This window comes from Nycticebus coucang, chromosome 7 (assembly GCF_027406575.1).
Source record: "Nycticebus coucang isolate mNycCou1 chromosome 7, mNycCou1.pri, whole genome shotgun sequence".
Lineage (NCBI taxonomy): Eukaryota > Metazoa > Chordata > Mammalia > Primates > Lorisidae > Nycticebus > Nycticebus coucang.
Window position 1 is genome coordinate 134,769,205 of NC_069786.1, and position 17,181 is coordinate 134,786,385.

Consider the following 17,181-nt stretch of genomic DNA (forward strand, 5'->3'; position numbering starts at 1 on the left):
GGGTAGAGTGCTGTGGCATCATCATAGCTGACAGCAACCTCCAACTCTCGGGCTCAAGCAATCAATCCTGCAGTTTTTCTATTTTTAGTAGAGGTGGGGTCTTGCTCTCGCTCAGGCCGGTCTTGAACTCATGAGCTCAAGCCATCCACGTGCCTCAGCCTCCTAGAGTGCTGGGATTACAGGCATGAGCCACTGCACCCGGCCACTTTTTCTGCTTACTTAAGGCAGTGTGGAAAGAACACAGGGTTGGAGTCAGGACGCCCTTTATGTCAGTGTGGCTGTGCAATTTGGGAGGCTCCTTCCCACTTTTGAGCCTCAGATGTCCAACAGGTGTCATCATGGCTCCTTTGGGACCTGGAGGGCTAACAATGTAGGGGAACGTCTGGCTCGCGGGGTGCCTGGTAAGGCCTGGATGTGTGAACACGCTGGTGTCATACGGCTCATGGGCTCCCTGGGGCTGCTGCTCGTCTGGACTCTCCAGGAGCAGGTGCTCACAGCCCTATTTGGTGGAGGGTCTCACGTCTCCTCCTGAGAGAAGCTGATGATTGAAATGTGCCACAGAGGTGTAGTAAAGTCCAGAAATGTTTCTTCCACGCTTGGACAGCTTGCTCCTCACATGTTCCTGTGAGTCTGAGCTGAAGTCTCACAAAGCCAACCCAGGCCTCATCCCTGGAGATAAACAACAGGGGGCTGGAAGCGTGTTGGCCTTGGCCTCTGTCCTCCAGGTGGTGTCTCGCCTGTGGGTAGGGCCTTGGGCCTCCTCGGTAGGTATTTGGGATGAGGGAGGCGCTTGCCAGAAGTTGTGGTTTCAAAGCCAGGCATGTGACCCCTTAGAGCTAATGGGGCCTGACAGTCCTGGGAAGTGTGCGTTTTGTTTTCATAAAGTGCACAAAATCCTTCTGACTTGAGCAGTTGAGAAGCCAGCAATGCTGTTGCAGATGATCCCCTGGGCAGAGAGGCTGCCCGCTCACCCACCTGCCAGACCAACCAAGGGGACAGACAGGGCCAGTGACTTTAGGGATAGCGCACCCCCTGGGCCCATGGTGGAGGGAGATGCCTAGAGCCTGGGGAGGCGGCTGGGGATGAGACAGTGAAGGACAGTGGCAAAGGCCTGGACTCCCGAGAGGACCCTGTGTGGTCCCTGTGTCCGATTCTGGTGTGGAGACCCCAAAGCGGGGGCACACTTGACAAAACCGCTCAGGGCCCTTAGCTCTCCCTGCCGGGTGGCCCCCTACAACCCAGCTGGAGACACAAGACTCAGACCCAAGATTCGGGGCCTGCCCCCAAGCCCTCAGGGGGCATTTCTAGACCACATCTTGGGGGGAAGAGGCAGCAGGTGGGTACTTGTGGGGAGAGTGGCCCCACCCCACCCACAAAGCACAGTGCCCACAGGGTGGCTCCAGCCCTATTTCCCCAGCTTAATCTGAAAACTGAATGCAGCATTTTAAAAGTGAGATTATCAGAGACATTTAAGCTGATTTACAGTTTACTTGGAAAAATTAGAAGAAAGAGGATTAGCTTGTCTTTTCAGATATAAAAATACACTGTAAAGCTACAGTAATGAAAGTGGTGCTAGTGCAGGCTAGCATACATTAGTCAGTGGAACAGGGCAGAGGCCTAAAGCTGGGGTTTTAGTTTCTGATGGATGAAGTATTTTAAGGCAGAAGTATTTTCAGATTGTTGTCCAAACAAATGGTATTAGGACAAATAGTTATCCATATGACAAAAATAAAGTTATATTCTTTTTTTTTGAGACAGAGTCTCATTTTGTCGCCCTCGGTAGAGTGCCGTTGCATCACAGCTCACAGCAAACTTAGACTCTTGGGCTTAAGTGATTCTCTTGCCTCAGCCTCCCAAGTAGCTGGGAGTACAGGCGCCCGCCACAACACCCGGCTATTTTTTGTTGCAGTTGTTGTTGAGCTGGCCCGGGCTGGGTTCAAACCTGCCAGCCTCACTGTGCTACAGGCACCGAGCCTAAAGTTCTTGCCTTGTATCACATGTAAAAGAAATTCCAAGGATTGAGGTCCATCATGTATGAAATACAAGAGGAAATTGGAGAATGCTAGAAGAAAATAACTTGCAATGGGGAGCGCAGAGGCGGCCGGTGGCTCTGCACAGAACGCTCTCCGCTACGTGGTCCCGGCCCGCTGGTTGCGGGAGCTCCACGGTGCAGTCCGCGAGGTGTGTCACTGTGAGTGGTTGTTCCTCAGCCTCTGTCAGAAAGCAGCATCCAGCATCTTGGTGTCTGAATGCTTAAGGCAAAGAAGATACTCAAGAAAGAATCAGCTTTAGCAAGGAGGCGGAGCAAGATGGCACCCAAGTAACAGCTTCCTTGCATCTGGGCACCGTGAGTCTGGGGAGATAGGATTCCAGGCATCTCTGGCTGGTGGGAACTGCCTATCATCACTCCTATGAGGATACAGGGAGTCAGCGAGAGACTTCTGGACCCCAAGAGGAGGACTAAAACAGTGGAAAACCGGCAAGTGGTCGCGTGTGTTCAATCCGTCTAAACCCGCCCACAGCTGTAAGTTCAGTAGCAGCGAGACTGCAAACCAGAAAGGCTTTACCTGTGAACTGTTTTGATGTCCTTGGGCTTGGCACTGAGTTGAACTGCCCTGGGGAAGGCCTGAGCGGGAGTGCGGAGAGTGCGGAGAACTTTGGCCGTTGTCTAGGGCCCCAGTCTGAGCCGCTGAGCCAGACGGAGCTAATAGGGTTTGGCGGTGGGTCACACGGAACCATTGTCAGTGATCTGCCCCGGCAAGCTCCGCCCTCAGGGTCGCAGAGCTAGAAACGGGTGGGAGCTTGTAACCCAGCAACCAAGTAGCCTAAGGGTGGGGTCTGAGCCGCCTTGCAGCCCTGACCCTCAGGGGCAGAGTGAGACCGGTTTTGGCACACTGGGTAAGCAGATAGCCACTTCAGCAGTGATTCCAGCGAGAAAGCTGGGAAAGCTTCTGCTCAGCAAGTTTACAAGTTCAAAGTGCCTTTTAAGTGGGCTGAAGAGAGATTTAGGGTGTCTACCTGCTGGGGTTTGAGAAATCAGCAGCCTCCAGTCATATCAGAACTGTGACTAACATCTCATACCCCAGAAGACCACGTGTTGCCCAGACAATATTCAATAACATATACAAACTGCTTTGTTTTTGGTTGTGTATTTTTTTCTTTTTTTTTTTGTTTGGTTGTTTTTTTTTGTTTGTTTGTTTATTTTGACGTTGTTGATGTTCTTTTGTTTTTTAATTTCAATCTTTTCCATACAGATCCCTTTTTCTTTCCCAACTTTTCTAGTTTAATTATAATTTCCCATTGCTGCCTTTTTTAATAACTACAACTTCATTTTTGCTAGTGTTTCTACCGCTATCATTTGGTTTTTCACCCAATTGTATCCCCGTAAAGTTTTCTGTTTGCTTGTTTTGGTTTGATTTATAGCATTTTTGTCTTTCCTCTCTACTTGGTGGAGGTGGGGTACTGTGTCTGATCAGATTAGCAAAGAGCTGCTGACCTCAAGGGAACCACCCAACTGGGCACTCCCAGAAGGTGGGGTTTTTTAAGGTTGTGTCAAAGTACCCTACTGTACACCTATATTGCCCTGTCTCCCTCTTTCTGTACCTCTCTTCTTTTTGTCAATATTCCTTATCCCCACCCCCTCTCCTTTCTCTATCTTTCTTTTTTTTCTTATCACTCGGTCCTCCTTTCTTTCATCCCTTTTTTGCTCCTCAACCTTCTCACCCTTCTGGTCCTGTAACCCTTAGTCCACAGGCACAAGAACTTAAAGAGCAAGAGGAAGTGAAAGGAAAATTAGGGCAAGGAAACAGATAAAAGAAATCACTCATGAGGAAGAATCAGCAGAAAACTCCAGACAACATGAAGAACCAGTCCAGAACAACCCCGCCAAGGGACCATGAGGTAGCTACTGCAGAGGATTCCACCTATACAGAAATGTTAGGAATGACAGAAAGGGAATTTAGAATACACATGTTGAAAGCAATGAAAGAAATGATGGAAACAATGAAGGAAACTGCTAATAAAGTGGAAAATAACCAAAAGGAAATCCAAAAACAGAATCAAATCAGAGATGAACGATATGAAGAATATAAAAACGATATAGCAGAGCTGAAGGAAATGAAACAGTCAATCAGGGAACTTAAAGATGCAATGGAAAGTATCAGCAATAGGTTAGACCATGCAGAAGAAAGAATTTCAGAGGTAGAAGACAAAGTTTTTGAGATAACTCAGATAGTAAAAGAGGCAGAAAAGAAGAGAGAGAAAGCAGAACGTTCACTGTCAGAATTATGGGACTTTATGAAGCGTTCCAACATACGAGTTATAGGAATTCCAGAAGGGGAAGAAGAATGCCCCAGAGGAATGGAAGCCATACTAGAGAATATTATAAATGAAAATTTCCCAAACATCACCAAAGATTCTGACACACTGCTTTCAGAGGGACATCGGACCCCAGGTCGCCTCAACTCTAACCGAGCTTCTCCAAGACACATTGTGATGAACCTGTCCAAAGTCAAGACAAAAGAAAAGATTCTGCAAGCTGCCAGGAGTAAGCGCCAGTTGACCTACAGGGGCAAATCCATCAGAGTGACCGCAGACTTCTCTAATGAAACTTTCCAAGCAAGAAGACAATGGTCATCTACCTTTAATCTACTTAAACAGAACAATTTTCAGCCCAGAATTCTGTACCCTGCTAAGCTAAGCTTCAAAATTGACGGAGAAATCAAATCATTTACGGATATACAAACATTGAGGAAATTTGCCACAACAAGACCAGCTCTACAGGAAATACTTCAACCTGTTCTGCACACTGACCACCACAATGGATCAGCAGCAAAGTAAGAACTCAGAAATCAAAGGACAGAACCTAACCTCCACACTGATGCAAAAGATAAAAGTAAGCAATGGACTCTCACCAAATAAGACGAATAGAATACTACCACACTTATCAATTATCTCAATAAATGTTAATGGCTTGAATTCCCCACTGAAGAGACATAGATTGGCTGACTGGATTAAAAAAAACAAGCCATCTATTTGCTGTCTGCAAGAAACACACCTGGCTTCAACAGACAAATTAAAGCTCCGAGTCAAGGGTTGGAAGACAATTTTTCAGGCAAATGGAATTCAGAAGAAAAGAGGAGTTGCAATCTTATTTTCAGATACATGTGGATTTAAAGCAACTAAAGTCAAAAAAGACAAAGATGGTCACTTTATATTGGTCACGGGAAAAATACAACAAGAAGACATTTCAATTCTAAATATTTATGCACCCAATTTAAATGCTCCCAGATTCTTGAAGCAGACCTTACTCAGTCTGAGCAATATGATATCTGATAATACTATCATAACAGGGGACTTTAACACACCTCTCACAGAGCTGGACAGATCCTCTAAACAGAAATTAAACAAAGATATAAGAGATTTAAATGAGACCTTAGACCAACTATGCTTGATAGACGCATAGAGAACACTCCACCCCAAAGACAAAGAATATACATTCTTCTCATCACCCCATGGAACATTCTCCAAAATTGATCATATCCTGGGACACAAAACAAATATCAACAGAATCAAAAGAATTGAAATTTTACCTTGTATCTTCTCAGACCATAAGGCACTAAAGGTGGAACTCAACTCTAACAAAAATGCTCGACCCCACCCAAAGGCATGGAAATTAAACAATCTTCTGTTAAATAACAGATGGGTGCAGGAAGAAATAAAACAGGAAATCATTAACTTCCTTGAGCATAACAACAATGAAGACACAAGCTACCAAAACCTGTGGGATACTGCAAAAGCAGTTTTGAGAGGAAAATTCATCGCTTTAGATGCCTACATTCGAAAAACAGAAAGAGAGCACATCAACAATCTCACAAGAAATCTTCTGGAATTGGAAAAGGAAGAACAATCTAAGCCTAAACTCAGTAGAAGAAAAGAAATATCCAAAATCAAATCAGAGATCAAAGAAATTGAAAACAAAAGAATCATTCAGAAAATTAATGAAACAAGGAGTTGGTTTTTTGAAAAAATAAATAAAATAGATAAACCATTGGCCAGACTAACTAGAAATAGAAAAGTAAAATCTCTAGTAACCTCAATCAGAAACGATAAAGGGGAAATAACAACTGATCCCACAGAGATACAAGAGATCATCTCTGAATACTACCAGAAACTCTATGCCCAGAAATTTGACAATGTGAAGGAAATGGATCAATATTTGGAATCACACCCTCTCCCTAGACTTAGCCAGGAAGAAATAGACCTCCTGAACAGACCAATTTCAAGCACTGAGATCAAAGAAACAATAAAAAAGCTTCCAACTAAAAAATGCCCTGGTCCAGATGGCTTCACTCCAGAATTCTATCAAACCTTCAAGGAAGAGCTTATTCCTGTACTGCAGAAATTATTCCAAAAAACTGAGGAAGAAGGAATCTTCCCCAACACATTCTATGAAGCAAACATCACCCTGATACCAAAACCAGGAAAAGACCCAAACAAAAAGGACAATTTCAGACCAATCTCACTCATGAATATAGACGGAAAAATTCTCAACAAAATCCTAGCCAATAGATTACAGCTTATCATCAAAAAAGTCATTCATCGTGATCAAGTAGGCTTCATCCCAGGGATGCAAGGCTGGTTTAACATACGCAAGTCCATAAACGTTATCCACCATATTAACAGAGGCAAAAATAAAGATCACATGATCCTCTCAATAGATGCAGAAAAAGCATTTGATAAAATCCAGCATCCTTTTCTAATTAGAACACTGAAGAGTATAGGCATAGGTGGCACATTTCTAAAACTGATTGAAGCTATCTATGACAAACCCACAGCCAATATTTTACTGAATGGAGTAAAACTGAAAGCTTTTCCTCTTAGAACTGGAACCAGACAAGGTTGTCCTCTGTCACCTTTACTATTCAACATAGTGCTGGAAGTTCTAGCCGATACAATTAGGCAAGACAAGGAAATAAAGGGAATCCAAATGGGAGCAGAGGAGGTCAAACTCTCCCTCTTTGCTGACGACATGATCTTATACTTAGAGAACCCCAAGGACTCAACCACAAGACTCCTGGAAGTCATCAAAAAATACAGTAATATTTCAGGATATAAAATCAATGTCCACAAGTCAGTAGCCTTTGTATACACCAATAACAGTCAAGATGAGAAGCTAATTAAGGACACAACTCCCTTCACCATAGTTTCAAAGAAAATGAAATACCTAGGAATATACCTAACGAAGGAGGTGAAGGACCTCTATAAAGAAAACTATGAACTCCTCAGAAAGGAAATAGCAGAGGATATTAACAAATGGAAGAACATACCATGCTCATGGATGGGAAGAATCAACATTGTTAAAATGTCTATACTTCCCAAAGCAATCTACCTATTCAATGCCATTCCTATCAAAGTACCTACATCGTACTTTCAAGATTTGGAAAAAATGATTCTGTGTTTTGTATGGAACCGGAAAAAACCCCGTATAGCTAAGGCAGTTCTTAGTAACAAAAATAAAGCTGGGGGCATCAGCATACCAGATTTTAGTCTGTACTACAAAGCCATAGTGCTCAAGACAGCATGGTACTGGCACAAAAACAGAGACATAGACACTTGGAATCGAATTGAACACCAAGAAATGAAACTAACATCTTACAACCACCTAATCTTCGATAAACCAAACAAGAACTTACCTTGGGGGAAAGACTCCCTATTCAATAAATGGTGTTGGGAGAACTGGATGTCTACACGTAAAAGACTGAAACTGGACCCACACCTTTCTCCACTCACAAAAATTGACTCAAGATGGATAAAGGACTTAAATTTAAGGCATGAAACAATAAAAATCCTCAAAGAAAGCATAGGAAAAACACTGGAAGATATTGGCCTGGGGGAAGACTTCATGAAGAAGACTGCCATGGCAATTGCAACAATAACAAAAGTAAACAAATGGGACTTCATTAAACTGAAAATCTTCTGTACAGCTAAGGAGACAATAACCAAAGCAAAGAGACAACCCACACAATGGGAAAGGATATTTGCATATTTTCAATCAGACAAAAGCTTGATAACAAGGATCTTTAGAGAACTCAAATTAATCCACATGAAAAAAGCCAACAATCCCGTATATCAATGGGCAAGAGACATGAATAGAACTTTCTCTAAAGACGACAGACGAATGGCTAACAAACACATGAAAAAATGTTCATCATCTCTATATATTAGAGAAATGCAAATCAAAACATCCCTGAGATATCATCTAACCCCAGTGAGAATGGCCCACATCACAAAATCTCAAAACTGCAGATGCTGGCGTGGATGTGGAGAGAAGGGAACACTTTTACACTGCTGGTGGGACTGCAAACTAGTACAACCTTTCTGGAAGGAAGTATGGAGAAACCTCAAAGCACTCAACCTAGACCTCCCATTCGATCCTGCAATCCCATTACTGGGCATCTACCCAGAAGGAAAAAAATCCTTTTATCATAAGGACACTTGTACTAGACTGTTTATTGCAGCTCAATTTACAATCGCCAAAATGTGGAAACAGCCTAAATGCCCACCAACCCAGGAATGGATTAACAAGCTGTGGTATATGTATACCATGGAATACTATTCAGCCATTAAAAAAAATGGAGACTTTACATCCTTTGTATTAACCTGGATGGAAGTGGAAGACATTATTCTTAGTAAAGCATCACAAGAATGGAGAAGCATGAATCCTATGTATTCAATCTTGATATAAGGACAATTAATGACAATTAAGGTTATGGGGGGGGAAGCAGAAAGAGGGATGGAGGGCGGGGTGGGGCCTTAGTGTGTGTCACACTTTATGGGGGCAAGACATGATTGCAAGAGGGACTTTACCTAACAATTGCAGTCAGTGTAACTGGCTTATTGTACCCTCAATGAATCCCCAACAATAAAAAAAAAAAAGAAAGTAACTTGCAATGCTCATCAGGTTATATTATTACATTATTTACACTTTGATGTTATTATAGTAGTTCTGTTTAGGAGTAGCCCCCTAATGTATAGGATTAAAGCACTTAGCAGAGCGTATATTGAGTGCCAAGTCAATTTTGGGGTGAAGAAGAACTTCCTTAAAGAGACGTGATTTCCAGAAGCCACAGACAATGCAAAGAAAAATTTGATACTTGGCTCCATTAAAAATGTCCATGTAGCCAATGAAAAGTAAAAAAGCAACATAGAGCAATAATTGCAATACCTTTAACAAAGGTTAAAGTCATAATAGGTTATATTCATAATTGACTTTTCAATTAATAAGGAAAACACTGCCCAACTGGACTCTGGGAGAAAGATGTAAATGGACAAAAAGTATAGGAAGCCAGGTTTAACCTGACCAGACAAGATGACGGCAGCAGGTTGGGGTCCGGGCAGGAAGGAGATCTCCCGGGACAGGACCTGCTGTTCCCATGGCCTTTGCAGGGTTCATTTTCTAGCTGTTTGTGGGCAAGTTGCCTAAACTTTTTGCCTCACTTTCCCATCTCTTTGGGCTGATCCAGGTACCATCAGCTCCATCGTCGCATGTTGGAGGATAAACCCATCTCCTGGTATCAAGTACTGAGTCAGCGCTGGGCACCCTGTGCCCTCAGATACTGGGTGCCACGATCAGTGGAAGGCAGGTTAATGTGCCTATGACAGCGGCATGCATTTTTCAATTGTCTAAAGTAAAAAGATTGATAATACTTGGTGTGGTTGAGGATGTAGTGGTATAAGTTGGTCAAGACTGTTGGAGAGCATATTGGAAGTACTTCTCAAAATGAAAAACAAGCTGGCTCAGCGCCTGTAGCTCAGCTGCCAGGGTGCTGGCCACATACACGGGGGCTGGCGGGTTCCAGCCCAGCCTGGGCCTGCCAAACAAGCGGCAGCTACAACAAAAAAATAGCCAGGTATTGTGTTGGGCGCCTTGTAGTCCCAGTTACTTGGGAGGCAGAGGCAAGAGAATTGCTTAAGCCCAAGAGTTTGAGGTTCCTGTGAGATGTGATGCCACGGCACTCTACTGAGGGTGACATAGTGAGACTCTGTCTCAAAAAAATAATAATTATTATTAAAAACAGGAATGTTTTGCTGACAGAAGAAAAAGCTGGTGCAGGGGCATGACCTGATCCTCAAACAGGTCTGGGATGGAAGAAGGGTTGAGCCTGTTCTCTGTGGCCCTGGGACTCGTAGGTGATTCTGCTTAAGGGGCAGAATCAGTCTCCACACAGACAGAGTGGTTCAAAGACATTTTCTCTGGCTGGCCCAGGCGGATGGTGAGCCTCTTGTCACAGGAGGCGTACAAGTACACTGCTCTCTGCCCCACTCACTATGCCACCTGCTAACTGCATCCACTTGTCAGCTGCTCATACAGGAAAAGCTTGTGCCCAGCCCTCAGCACACATGGTCTCTGGAGACCTCAGGCAGGCTGAGCTGTGCTGTAGTTCCCGCCCTCTCAAAGGCACCTGCAGCCTCCGGTCCCCTCTCACTGCTCAAGGTCTGCCTGAGAAGGCCCGTGTAGCCCTCAGCTGGCCCTTCCTCAAGCTGGGGTTTGACTTTCCTCATCTGTCTTGACTAGAGACCACCTTTGGGGCTTCTCCATCACCTGAGGAAAGGACCGGCCGCAGGGACAGATTCTGGGGAAACTGCACTTGCCAGTTTTCCTCCTTGATTTTGAAGAAGGCCATTTGAGGCTCCTTCAGGGTTGGAGGTTTTCCAGAATTTTCATTCAAACCCTGGGCAAAGTTGTCCTCTGTGATCACCTGCCTGCCTGGTGCCGGCCACCTGTGCTGGCCGAAGCTGCCCCATGACGTCTAGGGCTTGCGCTTCCCCGTCACGGAGTCCCCTGCTGATCTGTTGGAGCTGCAGGGAAAGGAAACACTCCTGTAGTTGTGGGTGAAGACCTTTGACTCCTCTCTTCACATGCGCCTCCCCCAGGGCTGGGAGTCAGGCTTCAACCAACCCGTCTACAGATGGAGAAGCTGAGGCTCAGAGACCAAGTTCCAGGCCTCTGCCGGCTCGGCTCTGGGACAAATGGGCCTGGTCCGTGAAGCAGTTCAGGGGGTTGTGCTCCTCCCCCTACCCCGTCCCTGGGGGCTTCCTGCCCTCTTTTGTTATCTGGAGGAGCACACAGCTGAGAGAAGGTAAGTCAGTGATTCAAGGTCAACGGGACTACTCGTTTTGGCCACAGCAAGGGTGGTAGGTGAGTGAGGACACTTAAGGGGCAGAATCAGACGGGTGGTCCTGGTCTGAATGCCTCCATCTGGCTGCATGGCCACCCTTCTCTCCCCAAACCAAGCACCTGGACCATAACCTTGCTGCTTGGCACGTCCTGTCCCAAGAGCCAGCACTAAATCTGAAAGTGACAGCAGAGCCCACAGACCCATTAAGCCCTGCAGGCATGGTGCCAGCACCCATGGTGCTTTTCAGAGCCCATGAAAGTATTTTTAATTTCTTTTATAATAAGAGGAAAAATGAATTTTTAGATCAAACTAAACGTTATATATAATATTAATATATTTGCCTTTATATCAGTGCGATTGTAAAATAGAATTTTAATACATTTTTATGGAGGAAGAGCCCTGGAAAGTCATAATGCAGCCCTGAGCATTGGCAGGTCACTTAGACTCACACTGGTTCTTCCCCAGTGTGGCTCAGACCCACCTCGAAGCCGACCTCACTCTACCCTCCAACCCGGCCCTCACCCAGGGAGGGGAGCGAGCCCAGGTTCTCCTGGCAGGTTTTCCATTTCCAGGGATTATGGCTCTAAAGGAAAGCGTCTTTGGGGCAGTTTCAATGCAAACACCAGGATGCTTTTAAAAATAGAACTTTCAAATAAAATCTCTTAAACCACGGGTTTTAAGCATTAAACTTGTTCAATAGTTGCAAAATCAAAACCTTCCGTCAGCACGTTGGCTTGGACCTTACACCGGGGCAGCAGAGGGAAGCTGTCCTCTTAGGCACTGGGAGCTGCTCTTGCTCCCTGCCCAAGCCACAGGCCAGGCTTGAGAAGTGGCCGTCAGTCCTCCATGAGGGCTCTTTCCCCGCTCCCCGTCTGTGAAACCACACACCTATTTCTCTATTTTCCCTGCCAAAACATCCATTTGTAGTGTTAAAATACTTGGAGTTCTTAGCAATGGAATGAAAAAGTTCACAGTGTATGAAGCAAAGTGGCCTCTGCAGTGAGTTGGGCTGTGTTAAGGGCCCCTGGTCACCCTGCAGGGCCCAGCCGGGGGCACCCCCGATACATGCAGAGCTGTCCTTGACACACACCGAGGGCTGCAGACCAGAGCAGGGTGTCATTGTGGGCTGGGCTAAGCTTTGGGGAATTTTGTGATCCATTATATTGAGAAACAGTTAATAAATACTGAAAAGGCATCAGTTAATTATTTCAGGTGTTTTATATTTGTGGGCCACTGGCTGCCCATGACACCCTCGGGGGTCGCATCTGCAGCCCCGAGGACACGCTTTTCTGGTTTTAGAAGCTGCCCTGCAATCGGCAGAGGAGTCACTCATGTCACTGCCCGACAAGTGCAGTTCCTACATGTGCCTTTGTTGTTTCACTTGACTCTTGTTAAAAGACATAAAAATATAAACTAACATTCACATCACACCCATTTTTGTCAGTCACTGGGAACTGTCCAGGGATGTAGATTCAAAAGTTCAGCAGAGTATCACCAAAGCACTCTGCAGGAACCAGATGGCTGCGTGGAATTCATGATAAAGAGTGTTGCATTGCATGTTATTATAGGCATGCCCCGAATAACAACATTTTGGTCGCAGAGGACCATGTACGTGATGGTGGCCCCTCAGGTTATATAGACCTGACACAGGGCACGTTACGGTAGCGCTGCACATTGGGTAGGGAAAATGGCCCTGTATTCAGGAATGGCGCTGGGATATTTGGTTTTCCATCTGAAAAAATGGATGGAAATAAAAAGATGTGGTTCCTTTTAAGTTTGTGTAGGTAACCCTGATGTTCACACAACAAGGAATCTCCTCACAGCACATCTGTCCAAACATCCCCACCACCAGCGATGTGTGATGTATTTGTAAAGTTGGTGCCATGCATCTTCATATCAGTAAAATTTTTAAATATATTTATTATATTAGTGTTCCTGATGTCCTCTGAGTAGGGAAGGACACCGTCTCTGGTTTCAGTCCTCTCTGTTTTTCCGGGCGGGGGAGCTGGGACAGGAGAGCCCCTCTGTGGGTCCACCGGCGGGAGGCAGAGTTCAGGCACCTGCAAAAGTCTTAGAGTTCCTCCCTCACCAGAGCAGCCCCTGAAAATCCCTGCTGGGTGGCTGGGGGTTTGCCCTGCTTCAAGATCATCTCCTTCCATAGCAGGTTCTTCAAGTTATGTCTCTCCTGAGTCCTCCAGCCCCTGTAAAGGGCCAGCTCCCTGATGTGGGGTGAGAAAGGGAGGCGTGCTGGCTGCTTTCCAAATGGCCACACCTGCCCTGCTCCCCTGAACAGCCTGTGGAGGCCACAATTCCTTTGGGCTCTGTTTTTGTGAACTGCATTAGGGGCTTTGAATGTGCCCTTCCTCCCCTCTGTTCAAGGGGCCCCGGAGTATTGGGTACTGAGGTACTCTGGGGCGCCACCGTCAGCTGGGGGCCCCAGAGCCAGAGAGGAGCCTGAAGACTGGTGGGTGTTAGGGAAGGGAGCAGGCCAGTGGCGGGTGCAGGAGACACATCAGAGCTGGTCTGAGCAAATCCAGGGACAGATCCCTGCTGCCCTTACCCACAGTCCTGCCAGGTGGCATTCCTCACCCAGAAGGCAGGGTGGGGGTATCTGGTGTCCTCCCCTGGCCACTCAGTGTCCTTTGGTTGACCATGTTCACGTTATGGGCATCAGGCCTCTGGCAGCACCTAGTGGACCAAAAAGTGGGTGTCAAAGGCTCAGGGTTCTCCATCTTCTGCTGCTTTTATCTTTATTGTTTTATCTTCTGATTATTTAATTTTAATTCATTTAGAAAACAGCACAAAGAAATAAATAAACATCACTGTAAATCCTACCTTCCAAAATTAACCAGTTTACATGCTCATTACTGGTGTATCTGCTTTCTCATTGTTTCTCTTTCTTTCTTTTTTTTTTTTTTTAAACAAATCTCATCTCTTTTTCTCTTGTTGTTACACAGCACAGACACAGCCCTCCCGTGCACACACATGCTCAAGTTTACACCGTAGGGATTATGGAGCTCACCATGTTACTTAATGTCGACTTTTTTTTATTTTCAGTAAACAACGCACTACATTTTCCCCATGTTACTGTGTTCTTTAACTCTAGTTTTAATGGTTGCATGCTGTCACCTGAGGGGGCAGCACGTCTGGTTCTGTTGCAAATGTTTTCCCATTTGTGCAGCTACTTCTTTTCTGGCACATTGCCAAATACGTTTTTCATCCTGGGTTATCATTTTACTACTGATTTCCAGTTAGAGCATCTGACTGAGAGAAATGTGACTGCCTCAGACCAATCCTCTGAACCACGTGGATGCCCCTTCACAGCCTCCTGGGTAGTCATTTTCATATAATTTTTTTCATTACTTGTCACTTCATTGGCATTAACAAATAGCATTCTGAGATGTCATTGTCTCTTCTTATTGCTGGGTCACAGGAGAATTCTATGTACTGTTTTCACAGTGGCTGCACCATTCTAAGTCCCTGCCCGCAGTGCACAAAGGTTCCATTTTCTCAATTTCTCCACACATATTTTCCGGTTTTCCTTTTTCAATAGTAGCCATCCTAATGGGTGTGAAACGGTATTCCATTGTGTTTGTGATCTGAGTTACCCTAAAGATTAACGATGTTTGGTATCTTTTCCAATGCTTACTGGTAACCAGGGTATCGTTTTGGACAAATGCCTATTTTGCCTATTTTTTAACCAGGTTATCTGTGGGTTTTGTTGTTTTTGTCCTCATTACTCCTTACACTGAGGATGGCATTCTGCGAGGTGCCAGCTCTATGTGAGTAAGTTGTCTTAGACTCCTGCCCTGCGCTGGTTTCTGTGCCCCACGCAGCCATCGGAGAAGAAGTTCCAGCTCTCAGCAGGAGTCTCTGCAGGCAGCCTGGGACAGGGCTGGCTCAGGCCACTCACCTGCTGGGGTTTCTGCCTTCTCTTTGCCCTTGACCTCTGTGGCAGCCTGGGGATGCATTTAACAAGGCACTTTTTACATTTTATCTGGCATTTTGGTTGTTTCCACCAGAAGGCCAGTTAAGCATCAAATCTACCATATCGCAGAACCCAAGTTCCTGGACATTTTTCTTTTTTTTTTTTTTTTGCCATGTCTTGATTCTCTTCTCTGCCATCAGAGGTATTTACTTAAGCCTGAAAGAGCCAGAGAAATTGTGTATGGGTAAAGGTAGGGTTAAGTTCATGATATAAGGGAAAGCAGAGTATCAATGTGTGTCTATAGCATGACCATGATTTTATAATTTTATGTGCTTTCTAATAAGGACACAAAGGGCAAGTGGAGAAAAGAAAAGTAAGTGACTTAGGGTTGGTGTGACAGGGGGAATGTGCTGGTTAGAGCTCATCCCTCCATCAGTCAGCTGGCCAGGTGTGGTGGCTCACACCTGCAATCCCCGCACTCCGGGGGGCCTGAGCTCATCCCTCCGTCAGTCAGCTGGCCAGGTGTGGTGGCTCACACCTGCAATCCCAGCACTCTGAGAGGCCTGAGTTCATCCCTCCGTTAGTCAGCTGGCTGGGTACGGTGGCTCACACGTGCAATCCCAGCACTCTGAGAGGCCTGAGCTCATCCCTCCATTAGTCAGCTGGCTGGGTACGGTGGCTCACACGTGCAATCCCAGCACTCTGAGAGGCCTGAGTTCATCCCTCCGTTAGTCAGCTGGCCAGGCGCGTTGGCTCATACCTGCAATCCCAGCACTCTGAGAGGCCTGAGTTCATCCCTCCATCAGTCAGCTGGCTGGGTACGGTGGCTCACACGTGCAATCCCAGAACTTGAGCTTAGGAGTTGGAGACCAGCCTGAGCAAAGTGAGACTCCATTTCTATTAAAAATAGAAAAACTAGCTGGGTGTAGGGACAGGCACCAGTAGTCCCAGCTACGTGGGAGGCTTACAAAGGAGGATCACTTGAGGCCAGGAATTTGAGGTTGCTGTGAGCTAGGCTGAGGCCATGGCTAGAGCCTGGGAGACAGAGTGAGATCCTGCCTCAAAAAAAAAAAAAAAAGAGTGCAGTGCTCAACGGAGTAGGGCACCGGTCCCATATGCCTGAGGTGGTGGGTTCAAACCCAGCCCTGGCCAAAAACTGCAAAAAAAAAAAAAAAAAAGAAAGAAAAAGAAATTGGAAAGAATTCAGTTGACAGTCATTTTTCTTGTGATATCAATTACGTAAAAAATGAGAAGTAGCCTACAATAAAGTTTGGTAATATAATACTGGCATAAGGCTTATATGCCTTAAAAATCAATTGGCAACTTAAGATAAAAATGCAGCAATTTGGGAGAGGAGGCCTAGCTCTCAAACAAACGTGTCAGTTGACAATAAGAATCACTGGAAAAGAATTTGAAGCGGTGACTTTCCCCAGAACAGTGAAAATAGGATTCCATTTTCAAAAACATTCTTTTCACAGTACCAAGAAATGCCAGCACACAGAAGGGCTCTCAGCCGGGGAAGTGACAAGCATCTAGAGTTTAAAGATAGAAAAGCCCAGTCCTTTAGGGCTTCTAAGGGAGAGGCGAGTTCCCAGAGAGATGAGGGCACAGCTGCCCTCAGGGTCCCTCTCTGCTCTGGGTTGTCTGTCTTTGTAAAAGGTTGAGCTCAAAGCTGGGACTTAAACTAAACAGATTTCCTATAGGAAACACACACACACAATCACACTCTGCTAAAGTTGCTTTTATGGACATTTCCCTGAGAAATATTTCTCTCTGGAAAAATAAATTCGCAGGATGTAATTAAAACCATTATGTGTGTATGTTGGCCTGGGCCCTTCTTAAGTGCTTCACCAAATGGGCCACCACATACAGAAATGAAGGCCGGCTTTGTTCACGTCTATTAACAATGATATTTATTAATTGTAACACAGGGCTTTCTTCTGTTACTTGATGGTTTCAGAAATAGCCTTTTGGGTTGGCCCTTGTCCCAGGCAGCACGGGGTTCTGCCCCTGATGTGACCTCTGCAAGGTTTTCCAGCGAGGGCCACATGGTGGCGACCAAATAAGACACGC